Below are 12,424 nucleotides of genomic sequence, written 5' to 3'. Positions count from 1 at the left end.
GAGTTCCACAAACGCTCTAAGCACATCGAAGTACCACATTATTTTGTGTGGTAACTCTATCAAAATGGGGATATCAATGTATAATATGTGTTTTCTGAAAATCAACTTGGTGACATGTTTACAAAGCCTTTAAAATAAAACGAATTTAAAGCAATGTGTACCAAGATAGGACTTTGTAACTAATGTGTTTTGACCTCTAATTTTTCATTTGAAAGTTGTTCAGTGCACCACAGTTTGATTTGGGGGGAAGTGTTAAAGTAAATAAATCAGAACTGTGCGTTTCTGCTCCTCTTCTATGGTGGTGCATGGTTTTGTGTTGTGTGAATTTCTCTACACCTGAGAGTTTCTTTTATTTTCCATGCTTTTATTCTATGAGGTTTTTTGTTGCTATGTGTCATCTTTTGGATATTAAAGGAAGAAGATAACTTTTCTAAAAGTGTTGTGTTCTTGCTATTAAATTATATCCTAAGTTCACCAGCTTAGTGATGAGACAGTACTGTCATACATTTGAAGTGGTCTAAACAGAATTTTGCAATCCAAAATTCTGAGTACACTTCAGTTCCATTTACTAGTTTTCAACATAATGACATAGTATTCATCACAATATGTAAGTTAGTGAATAGAATGTTCTTATGTATGACATGATGCACCTCACTTAACAATCATCACAGTACAAATTAGTGGGGAAAACAAATTTTTTAATGTTTATTCAAGTATAATTATTTTTTAAAGTAGGTACTTCACTATAATGAAGAAAATGGGTCGGGAAACTTTTATGCTGATGATTCATATATTCTTCAATACCATAAAACTGTTATGATACTGATTTACATTTATATTTTTCAGATATATGGTGTTCTTATTTGCTTGTTATATCATTTTTAAACAAAATTTTTCTGGTAAAAAGCACTTCTTGAGACATAGATTTCAATGAAGGTTACTTCAGTTTCTTGTTTTATAGCTATGCAATTGACTGTTTAACACAAAGAATTTCTGGTTTGCCAAAAGGATCATTCATCTCTAAGAAAGGAGAAGCAAAATTTTGTTTCATGTATAGGAATTTTTTCAGATTATTGGTTAGTGCACTGAAACATAATTTATTTTTTTCTAAACCATAATAGGCATTAATAAGTATTACGTTTGACCTAAGAATTTCTTTAAGCTGTCATATACAATTTTTTTCTAGAGTTTTGGTAATCTGATGTTAAAAACATTCCAAAATTTTGCCTTGAAAATTCCTAATGAATATGGATCATTTCCCTAATTTACAGATGGTTAGTAATTGAAAATTTCAAAAAATACATGTTGATTGTATAAGCAAGGGCAGAGCAAATTTCGAATTAATTTGTACACTCCTGGAAATTGAAATATGAACACCGTGAATTCATCGTCTCAGGAAGGGGAAACTTTATTGACACATTATTGGGGTCAGATACATAACATGATCACACTGACAGAACCACAGGCACATAGACACAGGCAACAGAACATGCACAATGTCTGCATTAGTACAGTGTATATCCACCTTTCGCAGCAATGCAGGCTGCTATTCTCCCATGGAGACGATCGTAGAGATGCTGGATGTAGTCCTGTGGAACAGCTTGCCATGCCATTTCCACCTGGCGCCTCAGTTGGACCAGCGTTCGTGCTGGACGTGCAGACTGCGTGAGACGACGCTTCATCCAGTCCCAAACATGCTCAATGGGGGACAGATCCGGAGATCTTGCTGGCCAGGGTAGTTGACTTACACCTTCTAGAGCACGTTGGGTGGCACGGGATACATGCGGACGTGCATTGTCCTGTTGGAACAGCAAGTTCCCTTGCCGGTCTAGGAATGGTAGAACGATGGGTTCGATGACGGTTTGGATGTACCGTGCACTATTCAGTGTCCCCTCGACGATCACCAGAGGTGTACGGCCAGTGTAGGAGATCGCTCCCCACACCATGATGCCGGGTGTTGGCCGTGTGTGCCTCGGTTGTATGCAGTCCTGATTGTGGCGCTCACCAGCACGGCGCCAAACACGCATACGACCATCATTGGCACCAAGGCAGAAGCGACTCTCATCGCTGAAGACGACACGTCTCCATTCGTCCCTCCATTCACGCCTGTCGCGACACCACTGGAGGCGGGCTGCACGATGTTGGGGCGTGAGCGGAAGACGGCCTAACGGTGTGTGGGACTGTAGCCCAGCTTCATGGAGACGGTTGCGAATGGTCCTCGCCGATACCCCAGGAGCAACAGCGTCCCTAATTTGCTGGGAAGTGGCGGTGCGGTCCCCTACGGCACTGCGTAGGATCCTACGGTCTTGGAGTGCATCCGTGCGTCGCTGCGGTCTGGTCCCAGGTCGACGGACACGTGCACCTTCCGCCGACCACTGGCCACAACATCGATGTACTGTGGAGACCTCACGCCCCATGTGTTGAGCAATTCGGCGGTACATCCACCCGGCCTCCCGCATGCCCACTATACGCCCTCGCTCAAAGTCCGTCAACTGCACATACGGTTCACGTCCACACTGTCGCGGCATGCTACCAGTGTTAAAGACTGCGATGGAACTCCTTATGCCACTGCAAACTGGCTGACACTGACGGCGGCGGTGCACAAATGCTGCGCAGCTAGCGCCATTCGATGGCTAACACCGCGGTTCCTGGTGTGTCTGCTGTGCCGTGCGTGTGATCATTGCTTGTACAGCCCTCTTGCAATGTCCGGAGCAAGTATGGTGGGTCTGACACACCGGTGTCAATGTGTTCTTTTTTCCATTTCCAGGAGTGTATATCATGAAATTATGAAAACCATCATATTCTCAAAAATGAAGCTTTGGGTTACCTCTATTATAGTCAGTTACTAAATCGTATGTAATGCCTCACTGTGCAGGCATAATCCTGCTAGATGGCTGCTCTCTGAGTTTGAAATAGTTGCATGGAAAGTTGATCCCATTTATCAGGAGAACATTCCTATGACCAACATGCTGCAGAAGCTTTCAGAACCAGTTGCACTCTCACTAACATGTACTTTTATTTACTTACAAATCTGATGTATTAATTGCATTGGCTGTACCTTACATGCTAATAAGGCCAGTTGTATCAAAATATACTGAACAGCTAATAATAAACATTATAAACATATTGCCGCAATCTTTATTGCATGTATCATGGTGTAGTGGTTAGCACTGTAGGCTGGCATGTCTGTGATTTTTCTCGTGAAAGCAAAATGTGCATCAAAAAAATGAAATCTTGCCAACTTTATAGCTTAGCACTGTAATCAGTTGGTGTTTACATATATAAATATGCTTTACTTTTCACTCTTATTCTGCCCCACAGTCTCCACTCTCGCTCTCCAACCACCTTTAATAAATTTAAATTTTCTCTTTTCCTTTTTGTATGTCTAAACACAAAAAAATTTGTTTTGTTTATATGTTATGTATAAACAGGTAAAACATTATACCCTTGTAGTTCCTCAAAACTAATGTTAACATTTAGTGTCATATGGAAATATGTTGCCCTCTGTATTGTCACGTCTCATGATACCAATGCTTATAAAATTAATTGGTCGCTACCCTATTAGAATATCTGCACACTAGTTCATATAAGTATGCTTCTTTTTTAATAGTAAACAAAGAAATTAAATAAAATGTACATGCCATAAAAGGTTGTTTTATTTACTCTAATTACACACGACGAGAATTGAATGATAAGGCACCTATCTTTCAAAAAATTAAATTCTTACTTTTCAAAAGAGAGTTAAGGAATTGTATTACGTTCTATAAGCACGTGTAAATGAACTCTGCTCAATGGCCATATAAGAAAAGAACAGTTGCAAAACAAAGGCTCTGATCAGTACAATGGAAAACAAGCCAAAATCGCAAATTTCACTTTTTTATTCATTTTATGATTATTTTGGGTCAGAACACATTTTCAAATTTTCATAACACATAGTCTAAATTATATTGATAATGGTAATGGTATAACTATCTGTAATTCTTTGTTTGCACATTTTTGACGTGGTTTTTGCATTTTCAGAAAGATCAGTTTCACTATCTGTTACAATGACTTGAAAATGGGTCCTGAGGTGACACAAGTCATCCAGTGAAAAAAATTCCATAATTGTAAGTCAGCCTATTCTGTTAATGAGTACAACGAAAAAGCATACAAAGTTGCAAATTTCAGCTTTTTATATTTTTTATGGAATTCGAGACAAGCTCTACTGAGAAAGGCCATGAAAATCTCTGCATCACCCTCTCTTCCACTGCACCAGGAATTCTGTCATTTGCCACAGCAACGACTGCGATCAAGAAGACCAGCAAGTGTTACTGCAGGACAACTCATCGTGGATGGTTTTGATCTAAATGAAAGCTGGAAGCATGAATGATCAACAAAAACATTGGGAACAAGAGCCCTTCACCTTGATCCCACAAAGAAGCCAAAAGTTTTTGACCTACCGAGAAACCTCTGGTGCAGCCTCAACAGGTTAAGGACTGGACATGGTTGTTGTAGCTACTTCAGATACAAATGGGGCTGGATCGGTTCACCAATGTGTGAATGTAATCAAGAAGAGTAGACAATTGAACATTTAGTCCAATGCTGTCCACTTCATTCGTACTCTGGAATTCCTGATGACTTGTTCACTCTCACACCCAGCTTAATTAATTGGTTGAAAGTCAAGGACTGTAAGGTTTAATCTTGTCTTATTCATATGTATATTGTATTAAATAACGTGCCTTGTATCAGCTGTATATTGTATAAAATCACTATATGACTAAATAAAATCAAGTGAAAAAAATAAAAAAGTGAAATTTGCAACTTTGTCTGGTTTTTCATTGTACTGATTAACAGAATTGGCTGACTTACAATCATGGAATTTGTTAAGGTTGTGATAACAAAAGATCTGGCTCTAACACACGAAAAGATATATTTGTTTTGTGAAACATGATAGATGTAGTTCTTTGTAGAAATTTAATTATTAATTTGTGAATAAATGTTTGTATACATTAAAAAAATTCAAACCTGACCACCAGCAATTATTTATTAGTTAGTGTTTATCAATTATGAATGGTCTTCGACAATTCTCATATTTGCAGTGTTTTCATATTCTGAATTATTCGATGTTTTTATAAATAGTAGAACTTTCCATCCAGGAATTCAGTTTATATCTGTCTTTACAATGAAGTTTGTAATAAACATACTTTCAGTACCTGTATTTTATTGATGACCCTGCTTTCAGATTAGAACTTCATCGTAGCTACTACATGACACTATTTGGCAGAAGCGCCAGGTACCTCAAAACAACATTGTGGCTTCAATTTGGCAACATACATGGATAGGAATCAGAATACAGGCAGTACATTTTTCAGAGACCTGTACATTCAGAAAACCGGTTGATTCCAAAACAGCAACAAGTCAGGTGAGTATCCTGCATCCATCATTGTTTTCCACAGAAAATTGTCAGAACCTGTGAAATGGCTAAAGGATTTAAGTGAGCCGCCAGATGACATGATGTGTTTAAAAAATGTGAAAGTCAGACGTTAACACTTCATTTGAAACCAAAGATACTGCTGGGAATGTACATATACAAACTCTGAGTCTGAGGTATTATTATTACGAGTAATAGAGAGTTTACAGTTGTTGAGAAGAGTTAGATGTGTTGTCCCTTGCTTGCCCACTGGAGAGATTTTGTCAGATTTGTGTATGCATACATTGAGAGTGATATTTGTATCTTTCTTGTGGTCAGAAATGTGTTTATCAAGTATAGACATTGCGGAATATTTAAAAGTCTGTGTTAAGTTTCTCTGTGTTTAAATAATATGTATTGCAGATATAGCAGATCATAGTTTTTATAGGTTTCTTTAATTTTGTACACTGTTTAAAGCTAGTTGACCTCTTTTTGTTCTCAGTCAGAATTCTGTTATTGTGAGAAATGGAAGTCATACATTTCCATATGTCTTTTGAAAATATTACGAATCCCTTTAAAATGTATACTTTTACCTGGAAGGCACAGCCCAGCAGTAGTTTGAGAACAATAAAGAGAAGTTCAATAGCTGTGAGAAATTCCAGGCTAAACTGAAGAAAACATTTGGTGACAGTCAACATCAAGCCCTCTGATGAACAACTGAAGAACAGGGCCCAGTGGCATGAGTAAACAGCATAGTTTTATATACTGAATGTTATGACCCTCAAACACATTGTGAATTTGCATATGACATAAGCCGGAAAAATCTCAAACCTGGTGCAGGAAACGTGTCTGGTTCTTCAGATAAAGGATGTCACAACAACATTCATTATTTTATGCACCCACATCGAGGAAATGCAACAGAAAAGAAGTGGAACGAAAGAAGCATGACCATCTCCTGGATGTGGTCCCTATGGCAGTTGTGGAAGACACCCACTAGCCGCCCGAGTGGTTCTAGGCGCTACAGTCTGGAACCGCGCGACCGCTACAGTCACAGGTTCGAATCCTGCCTCGGGCATGGATGTGTGTGATGTCCTTAGGTTAGTTAGGTTTAAGTAGTTCTAAGTTCCAGAGAACTGATGACCTCAGATGTTAAGTCCCACAGTGCTCACAGGCATTTGAACCAGTTTGAACCACCATGACCTTGCTTCCATCAACACCAGATACTATGAGAAGAGATACAACAGTTCATGAAGCCACAAATTTTGGTCCATGTACACTAGAGATAACAGCCATGAATGTCGACCCCATACATCAGATGGTAGTAGAGAATGTAGAAGAAGTATATCAATCCTTAGCACCTATTTCCACTCTCAGTCAAATGTACTAGGAAGAAAGGACTCAATCCGTTGAGAATTACACTGCAGCTATCAAACGACAACCTGGCGTCTGACCAATGGGGGTACAACCAATTTCTTCTATAAGCGTAACACCCCACAGAGGATCAGACATTTAGGGAGCAGAGGACAACAAGCATGTGCGTTAATATTGTGGATGCCCTAGACACGTAAGGTACTGCAGAGAAAGAAGGTGAGCTTTTGATGACTACTATGACACCAGACATTAACATTCATAATAGTTCTACTCACCTCAGTCAACTGCAGATGCTTATCGACCTATGAGGCAAAGCCCACACCTGTTTGCTGGGCGAGTTCGCCCCACAACACACCATAGCCCTACTCTGTCGCTGTGCAGAGGTACCAGCTGCTCACCCAGCCACTAAATTTAAGAAAACTAAGTAAGGCGACAAATTATTGAGGTAAGGCTGTCAAAGATAAAAATCCTCCATGGATGACAGCCAACAAGAAATCAGAAAATCGTCATCAATGGCCTACCTGTCCATGTGCTAGGTTCTCAGAGGCTTGTTGAATGCTTGTTGTCAGCAGCTGAAGAAGAATGTGTTTCATGTTATGCAACCGATTGTGCTGAAAGTTGTAAATGTGACATTTGTCCAACTGACAGAACATGTATTCCAAGAATAACTACCAATGGCAGAACACAGCCCTTCGAGTTTGTCGATTTAAGAGAATGGAGTCATAATATTTGATACGTAGTGAGTCAGTAGAAGGGCAATGAGAACACCATCCAGGTAAACAATACAGAACAAATTTATTCAGTATTCAAGAACACAAATCTTCTTCATAGAGTTTTAAGTTACATACAGATGAAAAGTTCGTTTGGTCCACCAGATTCACTTGGAATGCTTTAGAGTATTCGTGATCTTGGCCAAGGGAGACTACACGAATGTAGTATAAGGCTAAAGTCTGAAGAAGTAAAGTCACTGTTCTAAACTTAGTAGGGAATCGAAGTTAAGCACACATTACTAATTACAGACACATACTTTCTGTTCCTCTACTGCTTTATGAGGTTAAGACCACTTTACCCTATGGCTACTTCAACTTCCTTAACAACTTACAGCCATTTGCTCGTAGGTACTAAGTACAGCCTTAATTTTATTAGTATTATTATTTTCGTTTCTGTTGCAAATAAACACTTTGTCATTATTTCAGTATTGACTGCTATATACTTATATATGTAGCCCATATTATAAAACAATATACTTATGTCGTTTTGGTTGAGTTCTCATACTCATTGGTATGGTCTGCTATGGGTACATGTGTTTCTCATACACTTATACACTAAACGTACACATTTATATTGAAATTATACATAAAATATTCATGTGAATAAAATGTTTTTTACACTATAACAAACTACATACAAATACGTTAGTATCAGTTCGTTAAATAACTGTCCTTATTCACTGCTCATTTTTACTATTACTTGCTTTTTACTGTACCACTGACTTATTACAAGTTAGCATTGCACACCTCCTTAATACTTTCACCTCTGTTCACACTTTAAGAAATCATTACATTACATACTCCAGATATTAGAAGAATTGCATGTCCACTATAACTACTGTTTTTTTAGTTCTTTATTCACAACTTTATAATTATACAACCTTACCCCACTTCCTTATGTGATTATTGGGTCTTATATTTAATACAGAACATCGATTGCAGCTAATTACAAATTTAGTAAGTGAGCTACAGTCATAACTAGATTAACAATTGGCAACTAATTTATTATTAATATTTTCTTTATAATACCTATGCATAACTAACCTCTACTGCCTGCAGCGTCACAGGTGTGTCAGTACTTTACAAACCTACTTATAGAGCCTTGCTCATCGAGCTAATCCTGATGAGCGTGCCAATTTCCTAATTCTAAGTCCTACTAACTAGTTGTTCTTTATGTGATATCCAGTGCTTGTCCTATATTGGTGGTGTTGTACCCCACTCTCCCTAGCTTTGTACACGGCGGATTCCAGACTGATGAAAAGTTGGCCTGTCCATGCACAGGCGGTATGGGAATAGGTCACTGGACTCAGCTGGTATTAGGTATGTGTCAGGTTGTTAGTTAATCATCGTCCCTCAGGTATTCTTTTAACACTTTTCGTGATACCTCGTTAGCCAGTTTGTTGAGAGTTTGAAAAACGTCTTCTCATCTTAGCAAGTGGTAGGTGTCATGGTCGGGTAGTTGGTCACGTAATGTAGATGTTACATCATTGAAAAGGGGGCACTCATAGACCACATGATCCAAAGTACCATCTGATACACCACATTTACACACGGGTGTAGCCCTCTTCCCAAACCAACATAAAAGTGTCAGGTAGGGCCCATGACTGGTGAGAAAGTGTAGTAATCATCGGGTTGGTTCAAAGTACTTCATGCCCAGTCGTTCCCTGACATTCGGTAGAAATTCGAATGTTCTACCACTTATTTCTTCTGCCTCCCACGATTCCTGCCATAACTGCTTGCCTCTTCATCTTACCTCACCCTTATCCTCGACCCCAATGCCTACTACGTCTTGTATTTTCGCGGCATTCTCTTTATTAGCCCAGAACCACGCAACCTGTTCTCTAATTTTGATGCCCATTATGACCAATAGGGCTCTCCCTGGAGATGTCCTATAGGCCCCCACAGATCTCAGTATCATGTTTCTCTCAACTCTTCTCACTGTCATGATGGGCACTACCCTCATGAGCCTGTGAGCCCAGATTCCCGAGCTGTATCCCACTATTGATGCTAGGATGCTATTGTGATATAGTTTTATGAGGTGAGGGGGAAGATGAAATCTTTTGTGTCCAATGGAGATTGCTTTCTGGGTTATGGTATCAATGTGTTTCCCAAAGTTCCACCTTTCATCAATGATGGTTTCCAGGTACCATGTCTTGCGTCATCGAAGAACCGGTGATCCCTCGATTCTCACAGTTGGATTTCTGATCAGCTGCCCTTTTAGAAGAAGGTATGTCGATTTACCTGGTGATATTTTCATCTTTTTTGTTGGCACCACAGTTGCAGTTCATCTATAGCCCTTTCTATTTTGTGCTCTATGTCTTTACGGCTAGGGCCGCAAACCAACAGGAGGAGGTCATCTGTGTAGATTCTAGCACTTCTTCACTTCGTTGCAAATTATCCAGTAATGGCTCCATGTGTATGTCTGAGAACAGGGGACCTAAGACAGAACCCTGGGGGAATCCCTTTGTTATCGATTTTCCCACTCTCCCAACTAGAGGATGATAGCCAGACCTCCTGATCCTCATAATAGCTCCTCAGGCAACTATATAGCGGCCCTGGATAATCTTTCTCCCACAAGCAGGAGAAGAGCGAAGACCACCACAGGGTGTCGAAGGAGCCACAGATATCTACCATGATGCCAACTATGTACTTGTGAGGGTTAGAGCCATAGACCTCAGCCGCCAGGGCGACTGCATCAGATGCCGATCGCCCAGGCCTGAAGACGAACTGCCTGCTGCTCATCCCACACAGCACTCGGTGTGAACCAGTAATTTCCCTAATACCTTCTCAAGTAGGTCCAACAAACATATAGGTCTACATGATTTCGTTTCTGTAGGGTCTTTGTCAGGTCCTTTTTTGATAATCACAACATTCGCGATCTTCCAAATCTTTGGGAACTTCTTCTGCCTAAGGCACTCGTTATATAGGTGAGTAAGTGGTGTAATTAGCTGGGGAGCTACGAATTGCACCACGTGCGCCACAATATAGTCTGGCCCAGAAGCTTTACGTCTCTTTAGCGATCTTATGTGGGCAGCTACCTCCTCTTCAGATCCGTTTGGTGGCCGAGCGGTTCTAGGCGCTTCAGTCCGGAACCGCCCGACTGCTGCGGTCGCAGAGTCGAATCCTGCCTCGAGCATGGATGTGTGTGATGTCTCTAGGTTAGTTAGGTTTAAGTAGTTCTAAGTTCTAGGGGATTGATAACCCATAGTGCACAGAGCCGAAGTCCTCTGCAGAAAAGGGGTAGACTGTCATGTCATTGTTATATTCGCCAAGGTTACCATTTCATGGCTGCCGCTGTCCTTCAGTTTCCCCATCCGCGCTATCGTCAGGCAACAGGGACTGGAGGAGGATCTCTGCAGGCTCCTGCCAGGATTCCGTCATCTCGTCCTCATGCCTGACTGTTGACAACTCCATAGGAGTAAGGTGTGCCCCATGGGTATAAAGCTAATTGATTTAGGACATAGCTCTCCCAGCTTCTTGTTCTAACTGCTCTTAGTTCCTTTTGGCACTTTAGCTTGGCCTCCCGATACTGCAGCAACCATCTTTGGCGTTCCAGCCAGAATACACTGCCCTGGTAGTGCCTCCTCAGTCTTCTGACAGACCGGCACATGTCCTCGAATTCGGTAGATCATAGTGATAGAGAGGCCGCCATGGCCTTCCTCCTAGCCGGTACAGCTGCTTTCACCACTCTAGTTATCGCACTCACCAGTTCCTCAGATCTCATGTTCATGTCTATGTCCTGGTGTATGTCACCCTCTGGCGTCACCCTCTGGTAAAGCAGAAATGTCGCACTCCCTCGCTAGGCGCTCCCAGTCAGCTCATTTATAATTCATTTGCACCTCCCACCCTATGGCCCAGCAGCACTCTCTATGAGATGAGATTATGAGATTATGGTCGCTAGTGGTGGCACTTTCTTCAACCTTCCACTGTTGGATGATGTTGACTGCATTTGGTGTGACTAAGGTCACGTCAGTGTTTGTGCCTTTTCCTCCTCCCACAGCGTAGGTAGTAGGGATACCGCGTTTGTTGGCCACCACTAGTTGTGAGACCATGATGAGTTCTTCTACCTTTTCTCCGTTTGTGTCCCTTGTACTGCTGTACCATAGGGGAATTTTACATTGATGTCAGCAGTTATTTTCATCTTTCGTCCCTGCAACGCCGTGATTACTGTAGTTATGTGGTCAAGATGTCTCTTGATGTTATCACCGTATTGGAAATTCATGTTAACTAGTGTGATTACTCCCACGGGAGATTACAACTCTACGTACTGCACTGACTAATTGTGTACTGCGAGAGTATCGCGGTCCTCAGATCTTTGTTTGTTATTATTATCGCGGCTTTCGGGTCTTCCCCTCTGCTGACAACTTGCCATGTCGTAGCTGCAAATACTATTTTTCCAGCTTGGGAGTACGGCTCCTGCAGGCAGAGCACATCCAGTCTCTTCTCTTCCACCTCTTTGCACAGCTCCTGTATCACTAGTCTGCTGTTGTGAGTATTAAGTCACACGAACCACATGTCGTAAGGTTGTGATCAGGGTAGCGGCTGCTCTAACCTCGCCAATTGCATGGTGTACTCAATGTTGGGATATACCGTAATTGGGTCTTGTGTGGTTACGCGTGCACTTGAGCTGGTTACTGTGCTTTCTTGGATTGGTTTCTGCTCCTCTTTACTGATTTCGTCTTTTGGGATTGCCACTACCACAGGATGCCCTTGCCGCTGCTGGTCTTTGATCGGCCTCGTTCCCTGGCTGTGGGAGGAGGGAGTTGTGACCATAACGGGGAGCTCAGTTTGAATGCCTTTATCCATCGTGGAGAACTCTGAACACCTTTGTCAACTGATTCAGTTTTGGTGACGCTCTTAAGTGACCTCAGGAATTCTTTAAATTGATTTGCCC

The sequence above is a fragment of the Schistocerca gregaria genome, chromosome 2 (assembly GCF_023897955.1).
Source record: "Schistocerca gregaria isolate iqSchGreg1 chromosome 2, iqSchGreg1.2, whole genome shotgun sequence".
Taxonomy (NCBI): domain Eukaryota; kingdom Metazoa; phylum Arthropoda; class Insecta; order Orthoptera; family Acrididae; genus Schistocerca; species Schistocerca gregaria.
The sequence above is the reverse complement of the archived record's forward strand: the minus strand, read 5'-3'. Positions refer to the sequence as shown.